Below are 16,529 nucleotides of genomic sequence, written 5' to 3'. Positions count from 1 at the left end.
TGGTGTTACTAGATCAGCTGATTTTGTGTATGTGTTTCGCCTCACGGCTTCTAATGTCAAATTGAAAAATTTTGTTTGAATTTCCACACACACACCTACAGATTTTGACAGTTTGTGCCGCCAAAGCAAAAACAAAATACATGTAAATTTTTGTTTTTGTTCTCCTGCTATCACCTTATATTAATTCGCCTTGCCCAAAAAGTTGCAGCAATTTTTATTTTTTCCAATTTATATATTTTTTGTATTTCACATAGCACACTTTGATTTAAAAGAAAAACAAGTAATTTTAAAGAAAAAAAAAACAACTTCATATAAAAATTTAATATTATCGTTAATTTTTTCATGATTCGATGATCGGATTTAAAGCAAACTAATATGGGACCACCTGTGAGGTACATAAAAAAAAAATATTCCGATGAATTGATAACCTTTCTCCTTTTTGTGAAGTCGGTTAAAAATCAGATAGATAACACAAGCGACAACATAATACACAAATGTTGTTTTTGCTCTTATGCTACTACCTGTTTGATATGGCTTGGCTAAAAGTACCCGATAAAACAGCAAGCTCTGTGGACTTTCTTGTTGGTTTTGGAATCTACATACGTAAAAAAGGGAAATTTTACAGTAAAATGTAAACAAAAAAGAGAATTTAATGACGAAACCATCGTACAGTTCCATAAGTAAAATAACTCTTCTTACCGTTTTTTCTGGCAGGCTGTGAGTGGGTGTTTGGCAGGCTGTGGGTGTATTTTTGGTTAGTGTATTGGTGTTTTTGGTTCAGTGTGTTGGTGTATTTTGAATAAATTGTAATAGAAATAAAAGAAATTGTAATAGAAAGGAGAGAAATTGTGGAAGATAAGAGCACGTGCAAAAAAAAAACAGGTGATCTCAGTGTGTTTTTACTTATGAAACTGTACGATGGACGAAGGATAAGGGCCGGGTGTTCAATGTCTGATTAGCATAAATCGGAGATAGAAGCTCCGGTTAAGTACAACGACTACTTTATCGATCACATGTAACATGCATGATGTCGAAATCGTCGTTAGTGTAGTGGTAGTGATAACCAGACATTGAACAATACATAATCATTAACGTCTAATTTCGATTCATATTCAAAAATACCAAGCTTTCTACGCAAAATTATAACCTTAGAAATCATCTACATACTTACTTATGTGCTCATCGAATCAAGTCAAGCGGCCAGATTTTAAAATAGAAACTAGTTCATAGGCATGTAATTTTTATGAGCTGTTAAGGCGTCAGAATATCGAGTACGGGACAAATACGGGACATTAAAAGAAATACAGAACATTTGGCGTCCCGTATGAAATAAATAAATTACCGGGACAATATATGAAAAAAGAAGACGTATGGTCACCGTATGCATACATGTGCTACGATTGAGTTGTTGTTATTGTTGTACATGCGAGGGATGACGTTTTTGATGTGTTTGTAATTGCACGCTCGTACCGAACCGACTCGTACTTCCGCTTCCAGTAAATTTGTTCTATTGGAATGCGGCAACAATTTCCATGTGGTATTTCCACATTGACCAGCAGCGCTTTCAACTTTGGGGGGTGAGAAGATACGTTTCACATGGGGTTAGTCCAATAGAATGCCATGTGGGAGGTTGAACATGAATTATTTCATGTGTCATATGGTTTGTTTCGGCCCTTGACCTTCATATCGCTCATATTCGCTCAGATGTTTGCGGCAAATCGCTTATCGGTTTTTAATTAGCGAGCATGTATACATATACATATGTACATTAGACTGCGCCTTAGTTGTATGGAGTAAATGGAGTTACAAAGCAAGACTTCCGTAGAAATGTTCATTTGCTCATAAAAACGTGCCCTGCGAAAATTTATTAAAATCGGACAACGGAAAGACATGCCTCAAAGGCCGTAAAGTACAGCATTTTCATGAAATTTTTCACAAAGTGGTCAAATTTAATTTCCCACTTTTTATATATAAGTTTTAGAAAAAAAACATTTTTTATTGTAAATAATTAGCAACTGCGAAAAAAAATTTACACTGTCACGGTTTTCGCCAGTTTTCAACAATTTCTGTTGAAAATCCGTAGCATATTCAAATGCCAAAGTTGTAGAGAATTTCTTTTAGTGTTGGGTTCTCTGGTGGCACAAAAGTTGTAAAGCCAAATCTAATTTACGGTTAGTTAAATGTCATATTTGAGTCGCCAGGTTGAATTTTTCATAGGGCCACACTGGGGGCATCTATGCAAGCATTTCAAGACGTCAATCTTTTGTAATCCGTCCTATAGAATTTTGGCCATCGTTCTGTACCGGTTGACGTGATGTGTACTGTAGGCCTTAAACGGCCTTCGCAGGGAGTCGGTCTCGACTTACATCGACTCTCGACCTGTGAATGCCGTTTTGGGAACAAAATCGCCCGACGTGGACAGGACATTGTTTTTTCTGCCTCGGGAGACTCGCACCACCATAGCCTAACTTCGCTCTGAATGCTGCAGCAGGCTAAACTCATATCTGAGCAGAATAAACGCAGATGTGCCCAACCTCACCTCACGACTCACCTCACCTCTTCACATGCCCCCAAAACGCCACTCAGATGACGCGCGTGTCCCTATGGACCAACCCAACTGAAATTGCGCACTTCCTAGGTGTCCCCTTAGTTGAGCTTGACGACAACCCCTAGAGAACCATAATTTTTGAGCAAAGGTTTAAGGTAGAGTGGCTCCTTGGAGGTTCATTTTCTGTGAGGGAATCATCCAGGTTAGAACCCTGAATTTGTACACAGACGGCTCGGAAGACTCCCGATGGGTTAGGTGGAGGAGCTGCATTTCAAGAACCAAGAATTGCTAAATTTATATAGGAATTATCCGAATGAGAGGATCCTTATCCAAATGGGTAGTAATTCCAGATGAGACAAAATTTCACGACAGTTGGAAACAACCACAGATCAAATTATTTTTAGTACTGAAAGCATTGAGAATCTTAACTCCCTTGGTTGGCAAAAGAACGCCCATAAAGGGAAATGAGATAGCGGACTCTTGCAAGAATCGCGCCAGCCGTCACTCAATTCGTCTTCAGCCCTTTCTGGGGTCTCAATACCATCAGGGAAGAGCTGAGAAAGGAGCTCAACATGAGCAGATTCCAAAACCTAATCAACCTCCCAAAAGTGAAACTTAGAAAAATAACAGCCATTCTTGCAGGATACTGTAGGTTGAGAGGGCATATGATTGGAGTNTTTTTGAGCAAAGGTTTAAGGTAGAGTGGCTCCTTGGAGGTTCATTTTCTGTGAGGGAATCATCCAGGTTAGAACCCTGAATTTGTACACAGACGGCTCGGAAGACTCCCGATGGGTTAGGTGGAGGAGCTGCATTTCAAGAACCAAGAATTGCTAAATTTATATAGGAATTATCCGAATGAGAGGATCCTTATCCAAATGGGTAGTAATTCCAGATGAGACAAAATTTCACGACAGTTGGAAACAACCACAGATCAAATTATTGTTAGTACTGAAAGCATTGAGAATCTTAACTCCCTTGGTTGGCAAAAGAACGCCCATAAAGGGAAATGAGATAGCGGACTCTTGCAAGAATCGCGGCAGCCGTCACTCAATTCGTCTTCAGCCCTTTCTGGGGTCTCAATACCATCAGGGAAGAGCTGAGAAAGGAGCTCAACATGAGCAGATTCTAAAACCTAATCAACCTCCCAAAAGTGAAACTTAGAAAAATAACAGCCATTCTTGCAGGATACTGTAGATTGAGAGGGCATATGATTGGAGTGAGAATTTAAGCTAATGATCTCTGTTGGTTCTGCAAGCAAAATTACCCAATAAATAATTTTGGAAAATGTTGTTGAAGAGGCAGTACTTGGCCATAACTCTGGGTCGTTCCGCATTTTTGAAGCGAATTCTAAAAAATTGATATGTATTAATCTTTTTTATGTATTACGAAACAGAAAATAGAATAAGTATTTATAGTGTCGGACGAATGAAATAGGGTCGCGACCGTTTGACAAGTTTTGACTATTTTTCTTTTGTTTGTTTAAGGTTTACTTATTCATTTTTTTTTATTAAGTATAGCTCATTTTCTAAAAAGATCTATATAAATCGGAATTCCAAAAATGCCNAAAATAGAATAAGTATTTATAGTGTCGGACGAATGAAATAGGGTCGCGACAGTTTGACAAGTTTTGACTATTTTTCTTTTGTTTGTTTAAGGTTTACTTATTCATTTTTTTTAAGTATAGCTCATTTTCTAAAAAGATCTATATAAATCGGAATTCCAAAAATGCTCGGATAAATTCCCAAAGGAGAGGGGAGAGGAGGAGGTCCTGCTCCTATTCCTTTTGGCGTTTTCGCGCCGTCATCACTTTGTTGCACCTAACTACGTAAGGTAAGGCTCAATTTCGGTCTGGATATTGTAGCCGCCTCAACAGCTACCTGTCCAGACTCGATCCCAACATCCCCAATGAGTGCCCGGCATGTGGAGAATCCCCCCTCGACAGCAACCACCTCTTTACATGCCAGCTCAACCCGACTCAGCTAACACCCCTCTCCCTCTGGTCCGAACCCATTGAAACAGCTCGTTTCCTGGGCCTCCCGTTAGTTGAGCTTGACGAAAATGATTGAACGTTGACCCGAAAAAGGCGGGGCTTAGTAGTGCCGCTACAACAACAACAACAACAACAACAACGTAAGAGGTGCAGCATAAGCGCTGAAAAATTAAAAATATTATTGCAGAATGATGCTGATAATGAGAGTTCTTTTCAATATCTTAGTATTCTTAACTTTACTGCTTCCTGTTGAGTTGAAACTCTTAAGCTGACTCATCTAATCAATTTTAACTTTCTCTTACATGCTCCTCTTCGTCGGACACATTCCACCATACACATAAATGAAGTAGATTCCACAGCATACATAATTTCCGGCTTCCTTCCGACGCTAATGAAGTTTCCTTCCGCAATTTTGTCGCCATTTCCCTTACCTTTCTTTTGCTAACTTTGTTAGATTTACCCATTACATATGAAGATAAATTGCAGCCATGGAGGAGAGTGTAGCAAATTTGTGTATATTTGTAAAGAAATGAACATATGCCGCCGCGGGGCTGGCTGCTGTGGCGACCGTTGTCGATAGAAGATAAATGTAATTTAAAATTCATAAAATATTAAAATTTAAGAGGGTGCAAAGGATCGTACGAAGAAAAACGTAATCGTTTGTAGAAAAATACATACGTGCACTTACAGTGACTCAAACAAATGTTCACATGTTGATTAGTTTTTTTAATTTATAAAGCGCTTGGTGCTCACAACAAAGTTCCCAAGACAGCTGATGCCCACTCCGGAGAACCCCTCGGCAGTGTTGAAGACATGCGCACCGAGTTGCTTGAACCTTAATCTAGCGAATGCCGGGCAGTTGAGGAGAAAGTGCTGAGATAATTCCACCTCGTCTTCCAGACAACTGCGGCAGTAGGATCATGTCCGGTCAGTACACCTGTAAGACTCGAGAGCTGGCGCTTAGCCAGCTGCAGTAGCTCCCTTAACCGCCCGCGGTCTACAACCGTCCAGAAGGAACTTGTAACTTTGCAATTCAGGGTTTTTGCCCGGCGCTCGCTGAGCCGACTGTAAGCTCATTTGCCCAGGAGTAGACTGCAGGTTGCCAACGGAACTTCTATGCCCTCTCTGTCCAAGGCGATGGCCTCGAGGGTGACCTGCCTAGCCAGTTCATCAGCCCTGAAATTTCCAGTAATATCACTGTGCCCTGTGACCCTGATCATCTTGATCTGGAAGTATTCCGAGGCAGTTGATTTCAGACATTCCCTGGCCAGTTTTGAACATACCATTAACGATACCAGCGCCCTGATTGCCGCCTGGCTATCAGAGTAGATATTTATAATACATTGATGCATAGCCAATCGGCTCCCGTAAGATCTACTAAGAGTTCCTGACAGTAGACACTTCCTCCAACTCTCCCTTCCAGCTTCGATCCGTCCGTGCCATTTCTTCTGGCAGGAAGTCGAAGCTTTCGAGAATTGTCGAGTGCCCATGCGCTGGGTTGAAAGAGAACCCAGAGCTTTTGAGCCTAATGGTTGAGCGAACTGCCGCTACTTGCCCGCAATGTCGATAGGTGCGACATTGAGCATAGCATTTCGCGCTAGAGTAGGAGCGGTCGGGAGCATCCCGCTGATTCCAACGAAGGCCGCCCTTTGCACGCGCTGTAGCTTCCTAACAAGAGTTGCATTTTCCAGTGAGCTCCACCAAGCAATGACCCCAAATAACATTATTGGCTTAATGATGGTTTGGAACTTGGAGGGTGAGAGAGAGAAACATCCCCTATTGAGGGGAGCTGGGCCATGAGGCTTTTTGCACCTTCTGGTAAATAGAACGAGCTCCGTATTTCCAGGATTGACAGCAAGTCCGCAGCTAGCAGACCAATTTGTGACTATGTTTAGGTACCCTTGCATAAGACCGTACAGGGTGTCCAAGAACGTTCGTCTGACGATGAGTGCCACATCATCCGCGTAGGCAATAACCTCCAGGACGTCGTTTATCACGACTATCCAGAGAAAGGGCGAAAGGACGTCTCCTTGAGGGGTGCCTCTGCTCGCTTTACGCAGTTCTGAGGCATTGTCCCATTCCGCTGTGACAGTTCTGTCGCGCAGCATAAGTGAGATGAGCCTTACTAAGTAGCTCTCGACTCCGAGCTTAGTCAAGGCTGTCATTATCGCCCCCAGGTAAGATATTATTGAAAGTCCCCTCGATATCGAGGAAGGCACCTACTACAAAATCTTTGTTCTTAAGAGACTCCTCTATGACTTTGACAATTGTGTGCAGGGCAGATTCCACGGATCTATCCTTCAGGTAGGCATGCTGAGAGAGGCTCAAACGTTCTCGAGGAGTTCTGTTTCTTATGTGCACGTCAATCAGTCTTTCAAAAGTCTTCGGTAAGAAAGAAGAGAGACTGATTGGTCTGAAGCCCCTCGGGGATACATGAGAGCTCTATCCTGCTTTGGGGATGAACGTGACTCTCACACTCCAGGTTAAAAAGTTAAAATATGTAAGAAAATTTGTAAATTTTTAAGAAAATTTGTAAATTTTGTTTAAAGTTTGAAACTTCGTTTGTATGGTTAGGGCATGAAAAAATATTTTTTTAAAAAATTAAAAAAAAAAAACAACTTGAAAAACTTGTTGAATATTAAAACAAAAATCAACACAATCAATAAAAATGAATATTTGTTTGAATCACTGTATATCTATGGTAAATATATACACATATACATAACTGTATGTACATTCGCCAGATAGGGAAAGGATGATACACAATTCGATCCCTAAATTTTGGAGCTACTCACGTGACTGCGTGCTATTTGTTCATATGTATATCTGTTCATATGTATGTATGTATATCTGTACATATGTTAATATGCAGTGTTTGTATTTACATAGCATATGAAGGACCACAGTTGTTAAAATTTCGCGCATCTAACGTTACCATATGTCAAATAGGACTAAAGTGCGCTCTTGAAATTTTTGGNTAAAATATGTAAGAAAATTTGTAAATTTTTAAGAAAATTTGTAAATTTTGTTTAAAGTTTGAAACTTCGTTTGTATGGTTAGGGCATGAAAAAATATTTTTTTTTTAAATAAAAAAAAAAAAAAACTTGAAAAACTTTTTGAATATTAAAACAAAAATCAACACAATCAATAAAAATGAATATTTGTTTGAATCACTGTATATCTATCTATACATAACTGTATGTACATTCGCCAGATAGGGAAAGGATCATACACAATTCGCTCCCTAAATTTTGGAGCTACTCACGTGACTGCATAGATACTATTTGTTCATATGTATGTATATCTGTACATATGTATGTATGTATATCTGTACATATGTTAATATGCAGTGTTTGTATTTACATAGCATATGAAGGACCACAGTTGTTAAAACTTCGCGCATCTAACGTTACCATATGTCAAATAGGACTAAAGTGCGCTCTTGAAATTTTTTTTTTTTTTTTTATGGATGCGTAAAGGGAAATTCTCGCATTGCGAAACATATGTCCTTAAAATTCCAGGTTAGGTATGTTTGTATGCCTACATACATATGTATGTTAGTATGCATGTACATGTTTGCATGTTTCAACTGCAGCATCAATAAGTACCAAAACGAATTGTATTCAAAAGAAATTTGAAGAGGCAAAATATTCAAATCTAACGGCGCTGCGTGAAGTGTTTGCTGAAATAGTAAACACTACGGTGAAAATTTAAAATATCCTTCGCACATTCATATATGTATGTATACAGTATGTGGAAAAAATATGGTCCCATGCGCATGTATTTATTTTAGGACGGTGTAATAACCATACAAATTTAGAGTAGGTACTTTCTAACCACAGTCATTCTGAAAAGCGCTCTCATAAATGATCATGAGGGAGAAGTTGCACACTAAGTATGTATGTATGTATGTATGTATGTATATCCCATTCAATTTTAGTATAACAAAGGGCAAGTTGGAAGTTGGTAAAAAAAGACGTTGATTTTTGGCAATTTTTTCGCGTCGTTTCTTCCTAACAAAAATAAATGGTCTCGACATATTTTGTATGGAAAAACTGTGTGAAAAAACTGCCAAAAATCGACGCTGTTTTTTTACCAAATTCAAGCTTGCACTTTGTTATACTAATTTTAATCTTTTTTTTTGTAATATGAACTATTTTTTTCTAAAAAATTTGTGTAAAAAAAATTTAAGTAAACATTTTTGTATATATGTAGATATTTTGAAAAATTCCCTGTGCCAATAATTTAATGCGGCACTGTATATGTATATAATTGATATTCGTTTCGAGTTCATATAAACACATTGGAAAGCTATTTTTTGCCGCATACTGTATGCGTGATTATCGAATGTGTCCCCCTGCACCCCCTAACAATGGTAAAGGTGGTGCGTAGATTAGGGTTGTCCAAAAATGCATGTGCAAAAGTAAAGTCGGATTTTTTATGCTCAACTCCTAGGGGTGGGTGGGTTTTTGGCGGACCTATAAATTATAGTTGCGAAAAAAGGTTAAATAAATAGTTGGGTATTGTTATTGAAAGTCTCCTGAAGAGAACCAGAGTTTTCCGATCAAAAAATATTGATTTTCAAGAATTCTCCACCATTTCTACGAAAAGTTATTGTTTCCCCATATAAAATACATGGAAAACTTAGGGATATACTTTTTTTCGATATAGAACAATCCTAAGGGGTGAGAGCATTACAATTCCGACTTTACTGTTTTTGGACCACCCTATTGTAGATACTTTCTTACCTTACGCATCACTCAAACTCGCATGCGTTTGTGATTTTTTTTTTTGTAAAATTTCCCCCGTATCGTAGAATTTTCCTCGCGCTCAAGGCTCATCGCAGTCGTAGTATTTATGTACAGTAGATTGTGGTGATCTTGCCGCACACATGTCGATTCAATTAGATTATTTCGTGGGCATGAGAAGATCGTTGGGCTTGTCTCTTTGTCGAACGAGCAGTCAACGGTGCTATGCCTAAATGCCAGCAAATGTGCCGCTATGTGTCTCAGCAGAAAAATTTCAATTTTACCTGTAACTTTCCAAGAGCGCTCCCAGTATTTGCGCCTTGAAAATTATGCTGTGTATTTTATGCGCAGGCGCAACGCAGCGGTATCTCTACCTCAATTTTACCTGGCCCGCATGTCCTTGCTTTATTCCTAGATATTTTCTGTGTACGCAATTCTCTTCGCTTACTTATCAGCTGTAAAATTTTCTGGTGTTTTCATTTTTCATTTTGATAAAAAGAAGTAAAGTTGGAAAAAAAATTCTAAAATAGAGTGAAAAGGTGCATTCTTATTTTTTTTGCTTTTTTTTTGTTCAAAATCACTGCAATAAAATGTGTTATTTATGATCCCCTTTGATTTTTGTATTTTTCTTTTCAGTTAAATGCACAAGGGTGCACAATATTTTTTTATAGAGTAGACGTCTATTTTTCTTTGCTCCCAAAAGCAATACTACATACACAGTGTCCTTTTGAAGAAAGAAACAGGTACTTTTTATTGTTCGAGTATTTATAAAAATGTCGTTTAACTGTCTGGACTTGTTGTTGCATCAATATCTATGCGCTTATTTTTTTTCTATTTTTTTTATTATTTTAAAAGTCTATTGATTCAAATTATAAGTCAGGTATAGCGTGTTAAAAGCCGTCTGACAATAAGGCAGCAGTTTCTCTTAACAATTGTGGTAATTTTGGTTGTTGTTGTTTTAGCAGCAGTTCTCTACCCTCTAGCGGTATTCTAAAGTACATGTACTTGGCTATGTTTGTATAATTGCTAAAAATTAAATCATGCTATCAAATTATGACTATGACACTTGTCAAAATTTCCCACAAAATCGATTCAAGTATCGTAGTTGTGATATGACAACGGGTATTATAACAACAACTATATATTTAAAATGACTACAAATGATTTATTAGATTTATAATGAACTGATTATTTATTATTGATTGCGTGCGAATGGCGAAATTCAGAAATTGCCTCTGCACCTTTACTATCGATATACAGTACATGCATACATACATAGTTAGGGTAGTAAACCATTTCTAGCCTATACATTTTTTGCCTTTCTTTTGACTTAAAAAACAGCATATAATGAACTTGAAAAATATACAAAATTCCTTTTTCGGTACCTGCTACCATGGAAAAGTATTCCTTGATGCAAGAACACCAAAAATATATATTTAAAACTTTTTAAAAAGTTCACCTCATACTGTTTTCAGGTAAAAAATAAACCATTGAGAACCCCCTAATTTGAAGGTGATTTGAAAGGTGAAGGCAACTTTTTTTTTATCCAACGAAGTTGTCTTTTCTCGATTTTCTATCTCAAAGGCTTTGAAATGCTGTTAAATTTATTTCGCTAGATCTGTTTGTTCTCGAGATATTACATTTTGTCAATATCTACTACTGTGCGGTGTTTTAGAGAATAACTTCTAATTTGCTAATTTCTACATATCATTCACACTACAGCATTAACCACAGAAATTACATTCCCGAACATTGTACAATATATTATTCACAAGTTGGAAAAAAAATGAAAAAAAAAATTTTTAAATAAAAAAAAATTAAATAATTATATTAATCGTATAATTAAAAAAATCAAAAACAATTCAAAGTAATCAAATAATTATATTAATCATGTAATTAAAAAAAATTATAAAATGATTGAAAATAATCAAATAATTATATTAATCATGTAATTAAACAATTTCAAAAATAATTGAAAATAACAAAATAATTATGTAATTAAAATTAATTAATTAATTGTTTTTTTTTTAAATAATTGATTATTAATCATTAAAAATGGTTACCAAAAAAACATGCTTTAATTAATAATCATTATGATTATATGTATCGTTATGATTATTAATCATTATTTAACAGGTCTGCTTAAAAATAATGTAGAACACAATGAAAATATTTAGAAATTATTTCTTAATGTGCTTGGCAGTATTTCCATAGTATTTCGAATTCCAGATAACTTCATCTGAGCAGCTAAAAAACTTGGCGTATGCTAGCAGCTTCTTTTTAACCACTTACCAAATTGATATGCATTTTTGTTGTATGTAATATTTTGCAGCCGCTGACAACTGCAAATATTGTTCGTCTGTCCGCGTGTCCATTCACAATGCTGCGGCAGTCGTCAGTTCCTGTAGCGGCTGCTGGGGGGTTGCAATAATTACTAGCAAATGCAGAGTGCAGCTGTTTTTCCTGCCTTCCTTCCGTCCTGTCTGTCTTTCCTTCCTGCTTGGCTTCGGTTTTGCAAACTGAAAAAATGCACACACACACACTCTTTAATAAATAAGTAAATACATATATGTATGCATGTTTGTACATTTGCTTAATGAAAACCATTTAAAGTTTTAATATCAAAGATGCAAAAATTAAAAAGAAAAAAAATGGTAAGGAAAAAAGCATACGTCGCCATTGCAGCTAGCCGAGTTAGGTGAGAGCATGTGTTTGCACCGCCAAAGATGATGACGGTGACGATGAAGATGATGGCTGTGGCTGTGGTTGGCAAATTGGGGTTGGATGCAGCGAGCGTCAGCTGTTTTGAAATATAAATTAAATATAAACTGTATGCTTGAAGAATATCGGTGCATCTGCATGTACATAAATATTAAGGTGCCACGCGCTTCATAAAAAAAGGAAAGTGGGTAATTTATACCAAGCTTCTATGTACTCTACATATATATTTCAAAGCAAAAGTCCGAACAAATTTTAAGTTGAGAGATTTACATTAATTTATTTTTTTTTTTGAATTTCGCCACAATTTTCGAAAAATTAAGACCCCTAAGGGAACATATGTATGTACATAGATACTGTTATTTTGAGAACTGTAATCGCCATTTTGGCCACAACTTAGATGTTTACTTTCCCTACAAAAATGGCAAGTCTCCGTACTAAGCAAAGGCGAAATTGAAATCTTCATATATTTATCCAAAATGTACATCGGACTAGGATATGTCATCTTCTCTACTGTGTTTTTTTTTTAGAATGAGATATATGGCATGATGTTAATCAAAGAATAGCTCGATACACATACATAGTAGATATGTATGTACATCGNGAGTAATCAAGATTTTTGATTAACCAAAAACAAAAATATTTGAGTAATTTGCTTTATGATTAATCAACATTTCGAGTAAAATGAGTAATCAACATTTCAAAGTACTGTTTACATATAAAGCAGTTGAAGTTCCTTGATACTTTGAAAACAACGTTTCTGTATTCAAAAAAATAATTTTTTCATGTACAGAATGTAAAGAAGAAAATAAGCATTTTCCAAAGCAAACTCATTTAACGAGCAAAATTAATTTTTTTTAGTATTCATATATCAAGTAACTCGATTAATCATCGTTTTAAGTAATCAAAATCTTGATTAATCGAGTAATTGATTAACCGGAAAACTAATTAACCACGTTGGTCGAGTAATCGAATAATCGCACAGCCCTAGTACATCGTCAATCTGTATGTATACTCAGTTTCAGGATGGTGTTTGGGAAATGACCAAACAGATGAATGCGCTATGAAAGAGTCTGAGGAAAGACTGACATAAGAGGCACACGATCACTCTTGACGCATCAGCGGCGAATACTGAGTTTACCGAGGTGCTTCAAGGCGATCATAAAGCTTCTTGCGGTTATGCTAACCAGTATAACGATTTCTATGGAAGCTGTAAAGAGATAAGAGTCATAATCTTTTGAGTACTTCCTGTACGAAGAATGTGCTTCAGACTTTGGAGGGATCAGTTTAGACTCTGTCTTTCCTTTTAAACTTACATAATTTTGTCTGAGAAATTTAAAAATAAATGACACAAATATTTTGCAATCGACATGCAGACATTATACTTTGTTTTTGGCCGAACTTCATAATTAAGTTGGGAGTTTTTCGACTTAAAAATATGCCGAAAATTGCTATCAAATCTAATTTCTTTGAAAATGTCGGCGTTTAAAAAAATATGCAGATCGTTTGAGTTGACATTTCTATCATCTCGGGTTCTATGAGTATAATGCGAGAAAATGGAAACATTATTTTTTTCTTTAAAAATATACTCCCAGAGTTTGAAACTAGAAATGTTTTGTAGGAGAATCCCATGGCCAGCGTGTTCCAACTCCAAAAGGACGCTGTACCAATCCAATATCTCTTGGTGGTTACCATTAAAAGGACTAAATTTTTATGTTTAATACATATGTATGTACATTACCTTTGGTGAGGCATCCTAATGAGCATTCGCTCTTAAGAAAATGTTGTCAACAAAAGCACTTCAGGCGCGCACACGACAACCTTTATGGCACCGACATGAAAAGGCTAGCGAGAGCCAAAAGAAGGGAAACAACTTGCTTCATTGTGTGTATGTATTTATTCGCCATTGCTTGGCATGTGGCATTCGCATCACATTTGCGTGCCACAACAATAAAGTAAATTTCGTGCAATCGACCACTTCTTACCCCCATCATATCGAACAATTCATTCAACCAGTCTACATACTAACCAGCCGTCACAGCGACCACTCACTCACTCACTCGCTTAGACTGTCTGCGCAGCCAGCCTTACTGCCTTAATACTATAATGCCTTGTTTGCTGTACGTGTAAACGCTGTAATCGTGTTGATTCCCTTGAATAGTTTTTATTTATTATTTTTTTTCTCCTTTTATTTGCAAATTCCAGGTGTAAATTTATCACCACAAACATGCAGACACCACACAAAAATGGTAGTCAAATAATGACAAAAGCATATCGAAGAAAAGAGTTTAAATATTGATTGCACACTTCATATTGCTGCGGGGAAATGTCAGCTTGTTGTCGGCCGCACTTATTTAACTTTTGATAACATTATAAATTTTGTTTAGTGCATTCGGAAAATAAGCGTGCTTCTTTAACGCATGAACGCTTCGTATTATGCATAAGCGTGTAGAAATACGAAACCAACGGTGAGAGGTACTTTTCGTTGATTGCTCTGAATTGCGAATCCTATTTATGTATTTCCGACAGCGCTGCTCCGCATAGGCAGTATTTAGCTGATATTCCAACTTTATAAAAGTACTACCGGGTCGGGCCTGCCGGCGTTATCCAGCTGCCTTCTTCATAGAAGATTTTGATAATTGTTCTGTAGAATAGAAAAAAAAAACGATTTCTGGTTTCGGTTCGAACGTCAACTATTCCCCAGGTTATGTTTGCTTGGGTTATCCAGCTCAGTATCACGACAATTTTTCAAGGAAATAGCCTGGATCACTCTTATTGAAGTTGGCTATATAGATACAGGATATATAGATACATATCTCATACAATTGGTGCTCTAACTGGCCACAACTTTATAGGCAGAACGGCTTGNCGGCATTATCGAGAAGTAGATTGCGCGTTCTGGATTATCCTTTATTTAATGGCCTTCAAGGATTTCGAGACATAAACATGTAGAAGTGGTAGAAACGAAAGCATCATAAGGTATATGTTCATAAAAAAAATAATAATACAAAAATGTTTAACAAAAAAAAAAAAATAGCCACAGCTTGCTTGCCTATTAATGTGTATTCTTGCCACCGTATGTACAGTGACTCAAGCAAGTGAACACGTGTTGAGTTTTTTCAAATATTCGCGAATTTTTCGAACTAAATTTTTTTTTGTTATTTTTTATTAATATACCGCTTTAACGAAATCTATATAAATCACAGTTTTAAACTGTATACAAAATTTGGGAAATTTCCACAACTTTTTATCAAAATTTAAACTATTTAATCTGAAACTTTAGAACATTTTTGGGTAGCCCTTAAAATTTTAGTCTAATGAAGTGCACGTTTCAACCGGCAAAAAATCCCGTTGATTTTTGAGATTTTTTTTTTTTGAGATTTTGGAGATTTTTTTCGGGTTTTATTTATATAACAAGTGCAATTTACAAGAAGTGGCGTTATTTTTTTGAAACTTTATTGCAAACGGCCTTCCGCATTTTATTTAATAAGAAATTCATGCTTATATGGAAAAAAGTGTAAAAATTCGTCTCAATTCTCAAAAATCAACGGGATTGTTTAGCCGTTCGAGAGTTGCTTTTTATTAGACTAAAATTGTATGGGCTATAAAACTGCATACCCAAAAATATTTTAAAGATTAAGATTTAAAAGTTGAAAATTTGTTGAAATTTCTTAAACTTATTATAAAGTTTGAAATTGTGATTTATATGATGATTTTTATAGAAAAATAACAAAAAATAAACTCGAAAAACATTATGTGCCTATATTAAAAAAAAAAATCAGCACATGGTCACTTGTTTGAGTCACTGTCGACATATACAGGATCATGTTCGCTTTGGACGCCAGTTTTCGGTTTTGCCAAAAATTGGTCTAGTGTATCTATAAAGATTCTCTTTACTTAGCGTGAAGTCTGAAATAAAGAAATTTGTTAGTTTTTCTTTAAAAAAATGCTTGTTTTGGTTCAAAGAGGTCAAAAAGAAGAAATTAACTTCTGAATCTTGACTACAAAATCGGATATAGCGATCCAAAAGGAGTTAAGTATGTCTGCCCCAAATCTCATGATATGTACATACATATATTGCATTGGGACCAGTATACATATGTGCATTTTACTTCTTTGCTTTCTCACTACTTTTCGTATTGCCTGATATCCTGCAACATACCCAGTATGTATGTAAGTTTCTTCGGTCATATCTTTAGTGCCTCCGTTTGCCTGTTAGTTAGTGTTGGTATACACTACCTACTCCCACAAAATCTTTAAACATCTGCTCAGATTTTTTCCAACATTTCTTCCTTAGGATGTTGTATGCATGTAGAACATATGTATGTACATACGTATGTATGTATGTATATAAGTACCGCTGTAAAATCGCAGGACAACGACTCAGCATTTTGTATTACATTTATATTTATTTGTTAGGCAGCATAGCATCCCTTAAAATTTTACTTTTCGGGGTTTTTGTTTTTTTTACTTTGTATTTTCTTTGTAAAACGTGCAAAAGAATAAGAATTGGCAGCTCGAGAGT

This window comes from Rhagoletis zephyria, unplaced genomic scaffold, assembly GCF_001687245.7.
Source record: "Rhagoletis zephyria isolate East Lansing unplaced genomic scaffold, Rhagoletis_zephyria_1.1 Rzeph_scaffold_01545, whole genome shotgun sequence".
Lineage (NCBI taxonomy): Eukaryota > Metazoa > Arthropoda > Insecta > Diptera > Tephritidae > Rhagoletis > Rhagoletis zephyria.
The sequence above is the reverse complement of the archived record's forward strand: the minus strand, read 5'-3'. Positions refer to the sequence as shown.